Source organism: Hylobates moloch, unplaced genomic scaffold, assembly GCF_009828535.3.
Source record: "Hylobates moloch isolate HMO894 unplaced genomic scaffold, HMol_V3 SCAFFOLD_17, whole genome shotgun sequence".
Classification (NCBI taxonomy): Eukaryota; Metazoa; Chordata; class Mammalia; order Primates; family Hylobatidae; genus Hylobates; species Hylobates moloch.
In genome coordinates this window covers 18,389,178-18,407,724 of record NW_026652292.1, presented here as the reverse complement: position 1 = coordinate 18,407,724, position 18,547 = coordinate 18,389,178, and the positions used below count along the sequence as shown (strand labels likewise).

The 18,547-nt window shown below is 34.1% G+C and overlaps 1 long non-coding RNA gene across 1 annotated transcript in view; it reads right to left on the bottom strand.

Moving 5' to 3' along the window:
- The window catches only part of LOC131381677 (uncharacterized), a 28,921-nt gene extending 20,379 nt beyond the window's left edge, over nucleotides 1-8,542 (bottom strand). Inside the window, exon 1 of the long non-coding RNA XR_009210559.1 lies at nucleotides 8,398-8,542. This is a non-coding gene — a long non-coding RNA (uncharacterized LOC131381677). The remainder of the gene's footprint in view (nucleotides 1-8,397) is intronic.
- Nucleotides 8,543-18,547: the final 10,005 nt, after the last annotated feature.

Sequence of the window (18,547 nt, the reverse complement as noted above, 5' to 3'; positions counted from 1 at the left end):
ATTTTAGTGTTTGTGAGAAATAAGAAAAGGGAAGTGATTAAAGGTTCCCTCCAGGATAATATGATTTACTGGAAAGATGTAGTTAGCATCTACTGAGATAGGGGAAAGCTGAGAGGGAGAGAGTATTTTGGAAGAGGGATTAGAATGGTGGTGGGAGAGATTATCATCTAGATGGCATTTTAATCACTAGACTGGATCTACTCACTAAGAAAAAAGAAAGAGGAACCTTAAAAGGAACATAAAGAGTGACCTTTGTGTGTGTGTGTGTGTGTGTGTGTGTATAAGTATGCTATATATACTACATATATGAGATATATATATACTATATGTATATATGATATATATGGACTGTATGATATATATTTATATATCATATATATGGACACATTTATATGTATAAGATAGACAGATAGACATCCTATTTTAAAAGGGTTTCAGAAATTTTGCATTAACAATGTAAAAATATCTAAGTGGGTCTTAAACCCTGATCTGACAGATCACCTAAACTTTCATAAGCTTTTTTCTTAGAGATTTACATGCTTTCTAAAATTCACTCTTTTTAAATGTTAAAAAAAAATAAACTGAGGAAAAAGAAAATTGTAGAGAGTTTATTTGAGGACAAACTGGCTTTGCCTGCTCAGGAATTCTTCAGGCCCAGGCTCCATTTCAGTGCACTTTAACAAGAGAAGGAGGAAACATCATATGTGATTGTTGAAGTATAAATTAGATACACGATTTTCCCCCAAGAGCAGTATCTTAGCTAGTGTGTATCTTTAAAACTGGTTATCTTCTTTATGACATTCTTTGGAGCAAATCAGACTTGTATCTCCTCATAGGTGATGGGAAACTTTTCTCTATTATTATTTTTTGTGAATTTTATACCTACCAAATAATACATTTAATAAGAGCTGTTACTGATATATTTTGATAGTGAGACATACTAATAAATTTATATACCAATCACCTCAATAGCTTTTTCTAGGGTTTAGATATCAATAACACCTTCCCCTATTACCTCACGAATGGGTTTTGTAAAGGTTCTAGAACTAAAGAAACAATTATAGACTCAGTCTATGAATACAGGCACCCATGTTGCTATTATTATTTATGTACCTTTTTCTGATATAAATGAACTTCATTATATTTAAAACACTAAACAAAGACTATCAGTTGCACCCAAACCATTTTCTACTAGTACCATTACTGATAGTATGTCAACTGAAACCTCAATCTGCCCACCATTGAAACCTACCGCCTAGGGCTCACATTAAGTCTGACTAGCAAAGAGATACCATCATTTAGCCCCTGATGGGCAATTCATGTCTCATCCTTCACTATGGTCCTGACATGCCTTGTCACTAAGAGTCCAGGTAAAACTTTGAAGTCAGGCAACCCCATCTCTACTTTCAATTCCTGTAGAACTTAGTCACTATCCAAATGTGAGACCATTTACGGTGTAATGCTCTCTCTGACTCAACCACTCAGAGATTTGGGCATGGCCCGTGGACAAGGTTCCTTCATAGTTTAATTCATCTTTACATGAGGAATTATTATTACTGTGTGCATTATACAAAAATGTTACCCATTGTTAATGGCTCACCTAATGGAAAATCCATAAGTGAGAGAGGTATTTGTGCCCATGATGAAAGAGGGGGCCCAAATACTAATATCTGGAATCTCTCATCTGTCCATGTACTTGTGCTTTCCCTTGTGTTAAGAGTGATGTTTCTCATCTTACACAACCTGTATGACCTATATCATGTTTACATTTTCTACTCTTGTGAAAAAGATATTACTCATACATTGTTATTACTCCTGAATCTATTTCTCCAATAAGAATTATTTTCAACTTATGTTTATTTCCAGTTACCATAGAAATATATCTGTATCTAGATATATCATAGACATCTTCAGCTTTCAATTGTCATTCTCCATTTCTGCAAATCTATTCTTGGAATATCTTCTTTTGGTGACTAGCACAACTACCCACCCAGTTGTGTAAGTTGTAAATTTGTGGTTCATTTTAGTTACAAACCTTCATGAATTATCTTTATTACTTAAATGTTAAAATATTTTGAAATAGTATAATGAACCCATGAAAATACATAAGAACTATGATTCTCATTTTTTCTTAGATATATTATTTTTATTTTATTTTAACATAGTAGAGTCATAACTCAGAAATTTATAATGGTCTTTATAAGTTGGGAAAATATAGTGGTAGAAATATTATAGAAGACTGTATCACAAAAACTGACTGCTATCATCACAATTACATTGAAGAACATCCACATACATGTAGTTTGTTTAACATTATGTCAAAAAAGACAGTGAGAGCTCAATAAATTGATGTATGGATATTTCAGATTTAGAATTCTTAATGTATCACACAACTTTCCTTGTTCAAAAGCTAATTTATGCTTTAAGTTTCAAAATAGGATAGCAATTTTATTATTGTATGAGAAAAGGATTTTTATATCCTAATGAATTATAAACACACTGGCCACGATTTTTAGTAAAAGACATTAATACATTTTGATCACAGATTTCTTTTTTGAACAACAAACAAGTGTGATAAAGCCAAAGTATCTTTTTATTACAATACTCCATTGCCTTTTTCTGACTCATGGTCTTAAAATTATATAGATCACTGTAAATTGCAAGAGAGCGATCTCTAGGAGCAAAAGACAAATAATAGCTTTCCCCACGATACTTCTGTCAAAAAAAGAAAAATAAAGACTTGATTTCTCAAGGCTAAATGCCAGGCTGTGTCCTGACATTCATAGGTTAAAAATAGAACTTTCTTGGTTAGAATCAGTAATTATTTTGTGTTATTTGGGTTAATAATGGACTGTAATTATTCTACTTGACTGACATTTTACACATATTCTACTTGAACTGCCTATGGCTGAGCATTAACCTTCTTATTGACCTTAGAAAAGAAATATAATAATCTGATGCAGTTTGCAATGGCTGTTGTACATGGAAAAAGTGCTGTCTGTCAGAATTGGGCAATATTTTGGATTGTAATATTTTAGCTCATAAAAGTATATAAATGTGTGTTTAATGACTCATTGAAAGCATTAAATGTACTCGTTTACATTTCAAAAATAACTACAATGTGAGCTTAAACATTTGTAAACCATTGACTTCTAATCCTCTCCTAACACAGGATGATTGTAACTGTCCATTCAGAAATTCAGGGCATGTCTATAATTGGGAGAAACTGCCACTAATATTCTGGCTTCCTGCTTTGGAATCCATGCTCTTTAAGTTACACTGGCATAAATGTCACATCTATTTGGCTACAGCGTACCCAAATGAAAGAGAGAATAGCTATTAGGCATTTTAAAAACCAAAATAATACATGAGAAAAAGACAAAATACAACAGAAACCTTTATTAGGAAATGCCCTTCAACCCTCAATTTGCCCAAAGGCAAAATTCTAATAGTATGTGATCTATCCTGTGGGAGTCAGGAGGGTTACCTTCATATCTATAAGTACTAGGTCACATACCCCTATTTTTTATTAATCAACTTTATTCATTATTTATTGATTTTCTGCTTTGAAAGGTGAGAACGTGGCTCATACTTTCATTTTTCCTCTATTTCACAGTTTTAATCATTGTCACTATATCTTGTGTTTTCTCAGTTACAATTTCAACTTTAGTTAATATAATTAAGTTTGTTTTTCTTATTTCTAATGTTTTAACAGTATCTCTTCTTGGTCATCTTGTAATTTTAGAATGTTACTCATTCTGGCTTCCTGTCGAGTTCTCTTCTTCATTTCCATTTGGTAAGCTTTCAAGTCATAACTTTTCATTACAATGTCAATTTTGACAACATTTCTATTGTTTCTGGTCACCATATTTAAGTTTTAGGGATGGTTTATAGGGGTATACTTGAAATCCATTGAGATCCATTATTATGACTATTAAAATATTACCATGAAGCCAAAGAATATACATGTGCTCTTTTTAGGTCAACATGGAATGCATTATTTTTGTTGTCACTTCATTGTGTTACTGTTTTTTAAACTTCATCAGTTATTCTAAAACTTGCTATATTGTAGTGTTTCTTGTATTTAACATTTTTTATATGTTTTAATATCAGGGGTACATGTGCATGTTTGCTATATAGGTAAACTCATGTCATGGGGGTTTGTTGTATAGATTATTTTGTTACTGAAGCATTAAATCTAGTGCCTATTAGTTATTTTTCCTGATCCTCTCCCTCCTCCCACTCTCCACCTTCTGGTAGGCTCCAGTGCCATTTATTTTTTGTGTATGTGTTTTTTGTTGTTGTTGTTTTGTCTTGTTTTTTACTGTTCTTAGAGAATCCTATGAACTAGTGGTCATTAGCTCCCTGACTTCCTAAGTTCCAGCACGCTTTTCTAGAATGTCCCTTTCTGTGGTATTTTGCAGCTGCCTTTTAGGTACATCTATTATTTCTTTACATTTTATTAGCTGTTAGCCTCTTATACTCTATCATTTAGTAAATACATGTTAGTTGATGATTACCAGCTTATAGTACAGCTACAATAAAACAATAAAGCAGATTTTCAGAAACACTTTGAGTGCTTCATACTTTGTCAGAAAATAAACTATTTGAATTATATATTATCTAAACTAGTGTAAATGCATTCCTTGAAAAATGCAGATTTGCAGGAAATATTTTATATAGAAATCAATTATGATGTGAAATATTGCCTTATTGATATCCATGTTGTATTTCCAAGGAGATGGTGAGACAGAAAGTTATATATGTGCAACTTTAATTTTAAAACCTACTAGATAAAAGTCTCCATTTATGTAAAAGGAGTTATTACATATTTTCTGATAATATGTCAGAAGATTTATTGAATATCTGTAGGCCAGACCAAGAATAGGGACTGGAAGTTTGTGACTCTGAATATCCGTTATCAACTTACAACTTAGATAACCAGGGGGGAGTCTGTAGAAAGAGAAGTCAACAGAAGTTCAGATCCTAGCTCTGTCATTTGATTACCACCTGAAAGTTCTCACCAAGTTACTTGAAAAACTCTGAGATACTGATTTTCCACTGGAATAATGGGTATGACAACACCTTTGCTGCTGTCTTGTGTTGAAATCTCAATGTGATAAGACTTGTAAATGGTTTAATGAAAAGGTAGAGATGTAGTAGGAACTTAACATTTATAATGAATATTATTATTACATAAAGAGGGTAGTGTTTATCTTCTATTATCTTCCTGAATATTTTTTTCGAAAACTAGATGTATTAGGAAGCTGTACTCAGATTCATTTTATGATACACTAAATTATGTGTAAGCACGTTGAGTGCATCAACAAATAAAGCATTAATTCATATGACTGGTTCCTTCTTCAGCACCTAATGTACTGAAAATATGGCACCATTGTAAATATTAAAAAGAATATAGATTTATATTATATTGTTTTCTTATCATACCTAATTATTTCAGCCTACTTTTAAGAAAAAAAAAAATACAATTTACTAACACCTTCAAATGAGAATTTGTTAACAGTAACTGAAAAACAGGAAAATTATGTGGAATTATTTTTAATAATAATGAAAACTAAACTTTAAACCTTAAACTCTGACTGTTGATGATGCTGAAAAATGTTTCATAAATTATGCATTGAAATCACTCAATACCGAAAGTGACCCTGAAACAAAGTCTTACTAAACATTCTCAGTTTTAGATAATTAGTGCCCTAAACTGCATTTGATGATTTCTGAAAGCTTAAAAAATAATATGGTGTGCAATTTGCTCAAAGAGTATCAAGGACTTAATAAAACTCTTAGGAAGCAGTTTAAATCCAATTAGAAGTATATGTAGAAACAGGACTTTTCACACCTGTAAGGTTGACAGTAAACATTTATTTTCTGGGTGATACTTGTTAATACTCTCCTTCCTAATGACTTTTCTGTATTGAGTAGCAGATTCAAAATCAGTTTGAAGAAATTGCACTTTTCAAACTTAAACAACAGACTATCTGAAAGCAAACATTTGCTCACTTGAGTGTTATAGTTCTATTTTAAATAGAATTATGCATTTGGGTTAATAAGAATGCAAACCTTTGTTTCTGACTTGTGTTGCACTTAACTGGACAATTTAAAAGCATAATATTTCTCTGCCTTTTTCAAAGATTCCCTAAGCATTTCTACTATAGTGTTTTCTGGTCTTTCATTTAATAATGAAAATAGTGCGAAGGTGTTTTAAAGTTCAAATGATTTTGCATGTATTATCTATTAGCTATTTATAATTTCCTATGTAAAACTTATGTTTCTAGCATATTCTTTTCCCTTAAGGATTTATCGATGTTCATCACATAATTTTTACCACTAAATCTACCAGCTTGCATGCATTCGTATATAAACCCTCTGCCATTTTTTTGTTTCAATAGTTGAACCCAATTGTATCTAAGCCCAACTCCTGCCTTGTTTCCTGCTTTTTACCTCTGTTTATTATGTTGATTATTCTCATCAACATGTAAACATGCTGTCCTATTTACCATTTTAAACTCTCTCGTTTCCAAACACTGCTCCATCTACTCTCTAGCCTTTCTTACGGCAAAATTTCTTGAAAGAGATGTTTCTAATTGTTCTGTATACTTTCCCTTCTCCCAACCTTTTCTGAGTAAACACCAAAAATGTTTTCTTTCCCAAAAATCTAACAAATCAGCTCTTGAAAAGCGCTATGAAATCCAACATTCAGTCCTTCATTATTACTTTATTTCACATATTAAACATGTCATGTGTTGACTTCCTCATCCTTGATTATATATAGAGAGATATATACACACACACACATATTCACACAGACATATGAAATTTATATTTTATATATTTTGTATATAATATGAAATATTTACATACATATATGTACGCATACATTTCTGCTTTTTTCTTGCTTGGCCCCTGGTACAGTCTTCTCTCACCTCACTGGCTATTGCACCTTTATATAGTTTCTTTAAAATCCAGCTTTATAAATGGTTTTTCAAATACCTATTTCTGATCCAAACACTTCTTCTAACTACAGGCCCATATGCACCAAACATCTTAGATGTCTCCACTCAGTGGTCAAAATTAATACATGTGAAACATTGCGTTTTTCTAGCCATGCCCAACGGACTTCTCCCCAACCATTCCTCATCTCAGTAAATGGAAGAGATGGCAACTTCATTCTTCTGACTACTCAAGCCAGAATATGTGGTGTTATCATGAATTTCTGTACTTCTTTCATCCCTCATATTAATCTATCAACAAATTTCATGGGCTCCATCTTCAAAATATTTCCAGAATCTAATCTTTTCTCACTATTGCCACAGCTATCATCCATGTTCAACTTATTATAATTTCTACCCTGGATTTTCGTAATAGCATCCTAAAGTCTCTACATTTTCTGCTATTTCTCTTTAGTCCTCTATAATCTACACAGTAGCCAGAGTGAACCTTTAAAAAGTCTAAATCAAATCATACTCCTTCCTGTTGTCTTAGTTCATTTGAGTGCTATAACAAACTATCATAGGCTGGGCAGCTTGTAAATAACAAGCGTTTATTTTTCCATTTCTGGAAGCTGGGAATTTCAAGATCAAGGCACCAATAGATTCGATGTCTGGTGAGGGCCTGCTTTCTGGCCTTGAATTTCTTTGAAGATATTAAGGATGTCTCTATGGCAGGGACACCAGATTCTTTGTTCTTTCCCAGGTGGTTGGCGCCTTTGTTTTTTACAAGTCTCTTTTCAAATGTCTTCTCAGGTGAGAGGATCTTAATGACACTATCCAAAACAATACCAATCCCAGCTAGTTAACTCTGCGACTCTCTATTTCCTTATCCCTTATCTTCTTTATAAAAGCTACAGTATAACATATTTTTTCATATATATATATATATGGTACATAAATATGTTCAAGCTAGGAAATAAGCTTCTTTACCAATTACTTGCTAAATTAATTTAAAAGTTACTATGTTTGTAATTTTTTTCTAGAGAGAAATTAGAGAAATAATTATAGATCACATAAAGGAAAGGTTTAGTAATTGGAAATATTTTTAGTGTTGAGTTATTGAATATTCTTAGATTATCTATCTACGAAATTGTGCTTAAACATATCTCTAGGTTGGATTAGATAGGAAGTAATTTAAGATCCCTTCCAAAGTTGTGGTATTTACTAACAGGAGCTATTGATATTATTCAAACAGATAAATTAAGAAGTGCCTAATATGAAACAAATCAATCTTACAGATGAGCAGAACTGCAATGAAGTTTAGACCCCAGATAACTTGCCATCATTCATGCTTTGTTTTCTATTTTTGCGTGACCTTAGTTCCTTTTAAATATGTAATGACTACATCTTGAGAAAAGACATAATCCCTCGAACTAGTACAAAAACTTACCATCGTCATCATTGTACCATTTAAATTTCAGATTTATGGGATCATAAAGGAAAATGTTGATCTTCCCTGGGAATTGTTCACTGTTGCATTCTCATTTCTGCTCTTTGTGGTGAAACCTGTAAGTGGCACAAAGACAAACACTGATGTGGCATAACTTGAAGAGCACTGAGACACTCAACAACCAAAAATGATTGCTCCATCAATAGCCGACAATTGTGCTTTGAATTGTCAGAATACAGATTATGACTCCATTGAATTTCAAAAATACATGTTTTATTAAGGCTATTCTTTAAATGTTTATAAAGTTGTATCAACTTAACATGAATTGACCAGCTCCTAAACAGGACACAGACCGAACAGAGAACAAAAACATTATTGTAAGTATTATGGTACAAATGTTTACAGTAGAGAGAGGGTAATGCTGATAGAGAAAATCTGAATAATCTTTCTCTCTAGAATTTTGGTAAGCCACTAAACATTTTTGTTAGAATGAATGAGATAGAATACAATTTTCAATGAGAGAGAGAGTGAGCAAATATTAAAACTTCATTTGCCTCACGTTTTTAGTAAAAAAATTAAGATCATGGCTGGAACATATTATAAAAATAGAGGGAAAATATTTTGAGTATAATAATCCACCAATATCCAAACATGACCTTGGGAAGGCAAGGTAAAGAGGAAAGAGAAGGAAACCTGGAACACAGAGAGACAAAATGGAGTTTGGAAGCAGACGATATGGCTTAAAGTCTGGCTCTACAGTTTAACTGCTTACATAAATCTAGCTCAGTGATTTACCTTTTTTAAAATATGCAATTCAAAGTGTTCTTGATTCATCTATGAGGGCTCTCAAGGAAGTGGTAATATGACATCTTCATCAGAAATATGGTGCAAAGAAGATCTTTTGCATTGTTGGAAAGGGCTAACAAGTGGAATGCAATGCTTAAATGCTTTAATTTTTTGTAGGTTAAAATTGATTCTCAATTTTCACAAAATTAGCATAGTAGAACTGAATATATGTGTGAACATTGAATAATGATGCCAGTCACACTTAGAATGTTTATAGGAGATGAAAAATATACATAATTATTCATGTCTATTATAATTATTTACAGGGTACATAATAATAAAAAACCTTCTCCAACTAGCCTTATTTTATTCATATGGTTTTTATTCTCTACCAATCCTCTTTTGAATTTTGAAAATGTCTAAGGACATGAATCATGTCTTCATTATATGTGCATCCCCATTGTATCTGGGATATTAACTTGCACATTTAATAGGCACTTAATGTTTACTCTTTTTTTTAACAGTTAAATAGAATCTCGATTTACAAAAATTACCACTGTAAAATACAAATTGTTGTGAAATGATTCAGCCAACTAATATGTATTTACTAATATACTAATGAATGAATAGTGCCTATTATGTACAGGAAATGAGTCTGTATGTCACTCCCTTCACTTTCTAACTTACATTTATCCAAATTTGCCATCATTGAAGGAGCATATGTTTTTATGTTTGGGAAGTAAGGATAGAATAACTTTTGAGAATAAAGCAGGGGCTGACTTTCTGCTTGCAATTATAATTCTTTTTTTTAGGATTTCCATAGAAACATTAAAGGGCATAGATATCAAAGCTAAACCATTCTGATTTAAAATATTTTTTACCAAACTGGATCAGAGGAAATATATCAGCTGCCTTTCCATTTTATCTCCTCCTTTAAAACTATCCCACATGCATTCCAGTTTCCAAGTCACAGAATCCAAGAAATTGCTATTTACAGACTTCAGTTGTTTTATAGGCAAATGGACTTTTGAAAACTGGCCTGGCAACATGACTACCTATTATCACAGTGCCACTATGGAGACATTAACTTCCGCATTCTATATATCCATGACACCTTGTAATATTGTAAACAGAGGACCACGAAAGGTTGTATAGTTAGTGCCCTGCACAGAAGTGCTTTGTGGAGGGGGTGAACAGTGATGGAAATCAAGCCCCATTCTGGTCCACAAGTTCTATGGCCTGGTGTGGAGCCACAGCAGCAGGAGAAAGAATAGCTATTGTTTAATTCCCTAAAGTAGAGACAAACCTTTAGTAATTTCCATAAAGGTAAAGAAACGAGAGTTAAAATTATAATGGTGGTACAAGGAATGGCAGTGAAGACAAAAGGAAATTTTTCGCTATCATGGGGAAGGGTGGATACAGTCTGTGGTGGCTTTAAATCAATGGTTTCCAGCCAAGAGCTTTTATCTCCCAGGGGACATTTGGCAATATCGGTAGACATTACTGATAGTCATGACATTACTGATTGACATTACCGCTACTATCGTCTAGTGGGTAATAGCCAGACATGCTGCTAAACATCCCCCCAATACATACGGCAGCCCCCACATCAAAGAATTAACCAATCCAAAATGTCACCAGTGCTGAGGTTGAGAAATTTTACCTAAAACGAACACATAAAATGTTTTATTTTTATTTATTTATTTGTTTTTATTTTTATTTGAGATGGATTCTCACTCCGTTGCCCAGGCTGGAGTGCAGTGGCTAGATCTTGGCTGACTGCAACCTCCACCTCCCGGGTTCATGCCATCCTCCTGCCTCAGCCTCCTGAGTAGCTGGGACTACAGGCGCCTGCCACCACACCCGGCTAATTTTTGTATTTTTAGTAGAGACAGTGTTTCACTGTGTTAGCCAGGATGGTCTCGATCTCTTGACCTTGCGATCTGCCAGCCTTGGCCTCCCAAAGTGCTGGGATTACAGGCGTGAGCCACCGCGCCTGGCCCATAAAATATTTTAAAAGAGGACAAATTGGTGGAAATGAGGTTTGCTGAACGGAGACTGACATCAAATCAAATATTATTTAATGAATTATTTTTCGTGACAATTAAATTGTTTAATTAATGTAGTGATTGTTACATGCTATGAAATAAACTGCCAGCCAATTATGTTTTTATGTGAAAAAAAAATGTCTCCTGGCTCCAAACTTACTCAGAAATGTATTTTATATGATTTGAAGTATGTCTTTTTCCAGGATTGTTGCACAATGAGATAGCTAAATCTTAGGGAAAAAGTTTCCTTTGGCATTTTGATCTATTTATTATTTACATAGAATTGTTACTAGAAACTTCTGAAATTGAAAATAGAAAATTCAGAGAATGCTGTTCTGAGATTTTCAGTCTTGATTATGTAAACTCAACAAAATATGAAGGATTTGTGTAGAAAATATGCTTAATTATTTCATTTTGATTCCAAGTTTTCTTTATCCTTATTAGGAGGCTACTCCTCATCTTGCATGATTAAGCAAAAAAGGTACTCTCAGCTGGCGGAAGCATCATTTGGCTTTAGAACATGTCAGTGTGAGAGAAGCTCTTGTGCCTTGAACTCTGGCTGACACAACTCACAGCTTCACTCATATATAAATGCAGGTGTCCTGTCCATAAATGTGCACTCTAGAGATTTCTAGGTATCTGCACTTGTATTTCCATAAAGCATATATTTTTCGTTTTTAAATAGTAAAGGCATGTGGTATTACACATTTATAATCTTCAGTTCTAAATAATACAAATGATCTGTTACCAAGTGTGATATTGCTTGCTTAGTTAGATTCAACAGAATTATTATTCTGCTTCTTTTCCTCTGCAAAATGCTGTTTAATGTACTGGCATTGCAACTGCTGACTCATCAGAAAGAATGTGACAGCATTCTGCTAGCTAGCAGTTAAGAAATATTTGCTATTTAAAAGAAAATAATGAGTTTCTCAAAATTTTTTAAAGTGCATTTTGAGAGTACGAAAGTACCGAGATCATTACTGGAAAATACCTAGCCATCACTGTCATGCTCTCATTTGATTATTTTCCATGTGACATTATCAACATTGTTTTATCATATAAGCCAAGCAGCTTGCATATTTGCTTCCACTGGAGGAGAAGGAAACCACTTCCTGAAATGTTTAATCATTTCAAAAACTAAATTTTATATTACTGAATCATTTAATTGGAGGATATAAATGTGATATGAGAAGTTAGCAATCTGTGAGACACAACTAATAATATTTAAAAGAAGGTGTCCTAAACTCTAGGTCTGATTTGTAAATCAAGTTCTCGTTCTTAGATTTCACAAAAATGAAAAGACTGGCAAATATAATAGTAAGAACTAAGCTACACTGAATTTAAGATTTGCATGATGTCCCGATGCCATGATAGGGATAATTCAATGATAGAATATAGCATATTGGTGTTATGATTCTACTATACATACAAGATATCATGAGAAACACTGTAAAGTTTATAAGCTTTCTACAGTAAAGAAGAAGGCCCCAATTCTAGAATATGTTGCTAGAGTTCATACACCAGCTTCCTTCTTCAGTAGCTTGTGGTCATGGATACATTATTTAACTTCTCCATACCTCACTTTTTAAATTAAAACCAACAACATAATGTTACCTCTCTCATAAATTAAATGAGATGATCAGTATATAAAACTAGCTCATAGTGCTTTTCTCATGGTAAAGGCCAAATAAATACTTAAACAATCTGTGTGCAATGTGCAACAGTAATTCATAGAAAGGTAATCATGTTATTTCATAGTTTGAAAGATCATTAGAGATCAATTGGCCCAGCCTCCCAATGGATACTGGTCTTTCTTCTTGTGGTTTCACAGGAGGGCAGAATAGCGGTTGTTTGAACTGATCTCCGATAAGATATTTACTCCTCCAAGCATGAGGCAACATATTTCATGATGACTATTTACTGGGATCCCATTTTGATAACTCTAACATTTAGGAAATATTCCCTTTGAATGAACAACTAGCAATACTCTCTAAATATTTTGCTCATTGAAGCTAGAAACAGAATCGTTCCCAGGATGCTTTTTATATATTGGAAGAACATATTCATGCCCATGCTGAAGCTTTTCTTTCTTTTAAAATTAAACGTCTCTGGTTCTTTCTTCATGACATATTTCAAAACTTTACACATCTTGCTTACTTTCTGATTCAAAGTCATCTTAAAACTCAGTACACTTTACTGTGCACAGCATTTTAGTTGTTCACTTATAAACCCAATGGAAAAGCCTCTTTTCTCCTGCCTCTGAGGCTCTTCTTCCATGATTTCATTTCAACATCACTTCAGGTCTTGTTTACATTTTGATTTGCCATGTTTTTTATTATTATTATTATTATTATTATTATTTATGTTCTGGGATACATGTGCAGAACGTGCATGTTTGTTGCATAGGTATACACGTGCCATGGTAGTTTGCTGCACACGTCAACCTGTCATCTACATTAGGTATTTATCCTAATGCTATCCCTCCCCTAGCCCCCTACCTCTGACACGCCCTGGTGTGTGATGCTCCCCTCCCTGTGTCAATGTGTCCTCATTGTTCAACTCCCACTTGTAAGTGATAACATGTAGTGTTTGGTTTTCCGTTCCTGTGTTAGTTTGCTGAGAATGATGATTTCCAGCTTCTTCCATGTCCCTGCAAAGGACATGAACTCATCCTTTTTTATAGTTGCATAGTATTCCGTGGTGTATATGTGCCACATTTTTTTTTTTATCCAGTCTATCACTGATGGGCATTTGGGTTGGTTCCAAGTCTTTGCTATTTTAAACAGTGCTGCAGTAAACACACATGTGCATGTGTCTTTATAGTAGAATGATTTGTAATCCTTTAGGTATATACCCAGTAATGGGATTGCTGAGTCAAATGGTGTTTCTGGTTCTAGATTGCCACATTGTCTTCCACAATGGTTGAGCTAATTTACAATCCCACTAACAGTGTAAAAACATTCCTATTTCTCCACATGCTCTCCAGCATCTGTTGTTTCCTGACTTTTTAATGATTGCCATTCTAACTAGCATGAGAAAATGATGCCATTCTAACTAGTGTTAGAAATCAAAAAAAATTTGATTTGCGTTTCTCTAATGACCAGTGATGATGAGGTTTTTTTCATATGTTTGTTGGTCACATAAATGTGTTGTTTTGAAAAGTGTCTGTTCATATCCTTTGCCCACTTTTTGATGGATTTGTTTTGTTTTTCTATCCTGTAAATTTGTTGAAGTTCCTTGTAGATTCTGAATATTAGTTTGTTTTTCTGTGGGGTAAGTGGTGATATCCCTTTTATCATTTTTTATTTTGTCTATTTGATTCTTCTTTCTTTTCTTCTTTATTAGTCTGGCTAGCAGTCTATTTTGTTAATCTTTTCGAAAAACTAGCTCCTGGATTCATTGATTTTTTTGAAGGGTTTTTTGTGTCTCTGTCTCCTTCAGTTCTGCTCTGATCTTAGTTATTTCTTATCTTCTGCTAGCTTTTGAATGTGTTTGCTCATGCTTCTCTAGTTCTTTGCATTGTGATGCTGGGGTGTCAATTTTAGATCTTTCCCACTTTCTCCTGTTGGCATTTGGTGCTATAAATTTCCATCTAAACACTGCTTTAGCTGTGTCCCAGAGATTCTGGTATGTTGTGTCTTTGTTCTCATTGATTTCAAAGAACTTATTTATTTCTGCCTTAATTTCATTATTTACCCAGTAGTCATTCAGGAGCAGGCTGTTCAGTTTCCATGCAGTGTGGTTTTAGTGAGTTTCTTAATCCTGAATTCTAATTTGATTGCAGTGTGGTCTGAGGGACTGTTTGTTATGATTTCCATTCTTTTGCATTTACTTAGGAGTGTTTTACTTCCAATTGTGTGGTCAGTTTTAGACTAAGTGTGATGTGGTGCTGAGAAGAATGTATATTCTGTTGATTTGGGGTGGAGAGTTCTGTATATGTCTATTAGGTCCTCTTTGTCCAGAGCTGGCAAATACTAAGAGATTTTGTGACTACCAGCCCTGCCTTACAAGAGCTCCTTGAAGAAGCACTAAATATGGAAAGGAAAAACCGGTATCAGCTACTGTAAAAACATACCAAATTGTAAAGAGCATCCACAGTATGAAGAAACTGCATCAACTAATGGGCAAAATAACCAGCTAGCATCATAATGACAGGATCAAATTCACACACAACAATATTAACCTTAAATGTAAATGGGCTAAATGCTCCAATTAAAAGACACAGACTTGCAAATTGGATAAAGAATCAAGACCAATTGGTGTGCTGTATTCAGGAGACCCTTGTCATGTGCAAAGACACACATAGGCTCAAAATAAAGGGATGGAGGAATATTTACCAAGCAAATGGAAAGCAAAAAAAAAAAAAGCAGGGATTGCAATCCTAATCTCTGATGAAACAGACTTTAGACCCACAAAGATCAAAAAAGACAAAGAAGGGAATTACATAATGGTAAAGGGATCAATGCAACAAGAAGAGCTAACTATCCTAAGTATACATGCACCCAATACAGGAGCAGCCAGATTCAAAAAGCAAGTTCTTATAGACCTACAAAGAGACTTAGACATTCACACAATAATAGTGGGAGACTTTAACACTCCACTGTCAATATTAGACAGATGAATGAGACAGAAAATTAACATAGATATTCAATACTTATTATATGTTATTTTCTGTTTGTTTTCTGAGCCACCTACAACTATGGATCCCTATTAAGCTGAATGCCTAGTGAAATATTAAGCATAATGTTGCTTGTGTGCATTTTTGTGGACAACTACAAACAACGTGACATATCTTAGAGGTTCTAATCTAGTCATTTAAAAGCTTTGAACATGACAGCCCAAGGGCAGAGCTTTGACTCCACTTTCCCTCCTCTTTTTTTTTTTTGCTCCTTCTCCTTTATTTTCCTTCTTTTTAAGCTATCATCTTTAAATTTATTTAGGATGTATTATCTGACATGCTAAGCAATTTACCTACATTGTCTATAAAATCCTCACAATCGATAGCTAAGGTAGTAACAGTTTTCCATTGTGCACATGAAGATACTAATACAGAGAGAAGTTATCACTTCTCCTAGTTCCAGTCTGTTTGACATGTAAGCTGCTAAAGTTCACCCAGTGAACAGCTGTGGATCAGCATCCTTTGGATACACTTTCTGTAAATTGTCATGAATCTATTTTATTGTACTTTTTTAGTCCACATTTATCTCCTATATTCATAGTGATTTTATAAATAATTTTGTCAAATGCCTTTATGACTTTCTAATATACTGTCCTGAGTATTGACTTATTATACAATAACTGTTCTTCATCCCTCAAACTTCAACGAAAAATGACTAAAACCACAGCAACAACGACAACAACAAAAACAAAATGGAGAAAAATATATTCAGCCATCAAATTCAGTCCTGCTATAAAGTGAAACCAGAAACAAGAACAAAAACAACAAATAATAGTTATTAGCAGAAATTCAAAAGGGCACTACACAGACTTGAGTTTTGTGCCCAGCTCAATCACTCTCAGCAAGTTAATATTTCTGAGTATCATTTTCTCTTTTAAAAAAAGATGACTGATATGGTTTTGTTGTGCCCCTACCCAAATCTCATCTTGAATTGTAATCCACATGATCCCCTTGTATCATGTCAAGGGATGCACCCAGTGGGAGGTGATTGGATCACAGGGATGGTTTCTACCATGATGTTCTCGTGACAGTGAGGGAGTTCTTATGAGATCCGATGGTTTTGTAAATGGCACTTTCCCCTGGACTTTTCACTCTCTCACCTGCCACCATGTAAGATGTGACTGCTTCCCCTTCCACCATGATTGTAAGTCTCTTGAGGCCTCCCCAGCCATGCAGAACTATGAGTTAGTTAAACCTCTTTTCTTTCTAAATTGCCCAATCTCAAGAAGTTCTTTATAGCAGTGTGAGAATAGAATAATGCAATGACTTTATGTGTTTTAGTATCAGAAACACTTCTCACAGTGCAGTACCTGGTTCATCATTATTAAAATAAATAATTATAAATCCAGCATATAATAAATTGCATGGACAGGCCTGGAATATACCAATCATAACAGGGATAGTTTATGCAGTTGTAAAAAAAATCCCCAAATTTAATGGCTAATACCGCACTAGTTTATTCCTCACTAACACTATGTGTCTAATAATGTGTGTTGGCAGGAGTATTTCACTCATTATAATCACTGGAGGATGCAGGATGACAGAGGCTTTTCCTCCATGCTCACCTAATTGCTGAGACAGAAAAAAAGAAAGCAGCTATGTCCAATCATATAACGGATTTTAAAGGTTTTATGTGAAATCAACCAGTGCACTTACATTTGTTGGTCATGCAAGTCAACCTTACATGCTTTAATATCAAGTTCCTGGAAGGAAGAGTACGTGAATAGTTGTTGAATCATATATTGGGTAGAGTTCTTTAGAGAAACAGAACCCACAGGATGTGTGTGTTTCTATATCTATATCTAATCTTTATCTCTATCTATCTATCCATGGAAAGAGAGAAAGAGAGAGATTTATTGTAGGCAATTGGTTCACACAATTATGAAGGTTGAGTAGTCCAAATCCAGTAGAGCCCATGGTATAGTTTCAGTCAGAATCCAAGTCCCAAGAACCAGAAGAGCAAATAGTTTATGGTCCAGTTGGAGTCCAAGTTTAAAGATAGAAGTCTAATGTCCTAGCTTGAAGAAACTCAGGCAGAGAAAATATTCAGACCTCTAGTGGATTGAATGAGGCCAACCAATACTGGAAAAGGCAATCTGCTTTACACAGTCCACTGATTCAAATGTTCATCTCAGCCATATATATTCTTACTGATGCACCTAGAAATAATGTTTAAACAAATATCTGGGCACACTGTGGCCCAGTCAAGTTAACACATAAAACTAATCATTACAAACCACATCTCCAAAGCACTGTATGTTTGAAATTTAAGTGGGAATTTGCATAAAAACAAGCCAGGCTATATGGTAATTTTAAATAAACAGAGGGTGTGAAGAAGCATCACAGTGGAATTTTTAAAATTGCTTATGTAAGAGTAACAGTCCCCTTTCACTTAGTAGATAGGAAAGTACTTGAAGGAAAAAGAATCCCTAGCCCTGATATTTTAGTCTCATGGTAGAAAAGCCAAAATTTCATCAATTTCTCATTTTCATGTACAGTCACAATTCTTTTCCCCCCACACACACCATATTTCCATCCACATATGTGTCTAACGCACTTCAGAAATGATAGCATGCAGCTGCTTCCACTGCCATCTGTTTTATTGTAAGTCATTCTTTTCAATTTTATGTAATGTCTG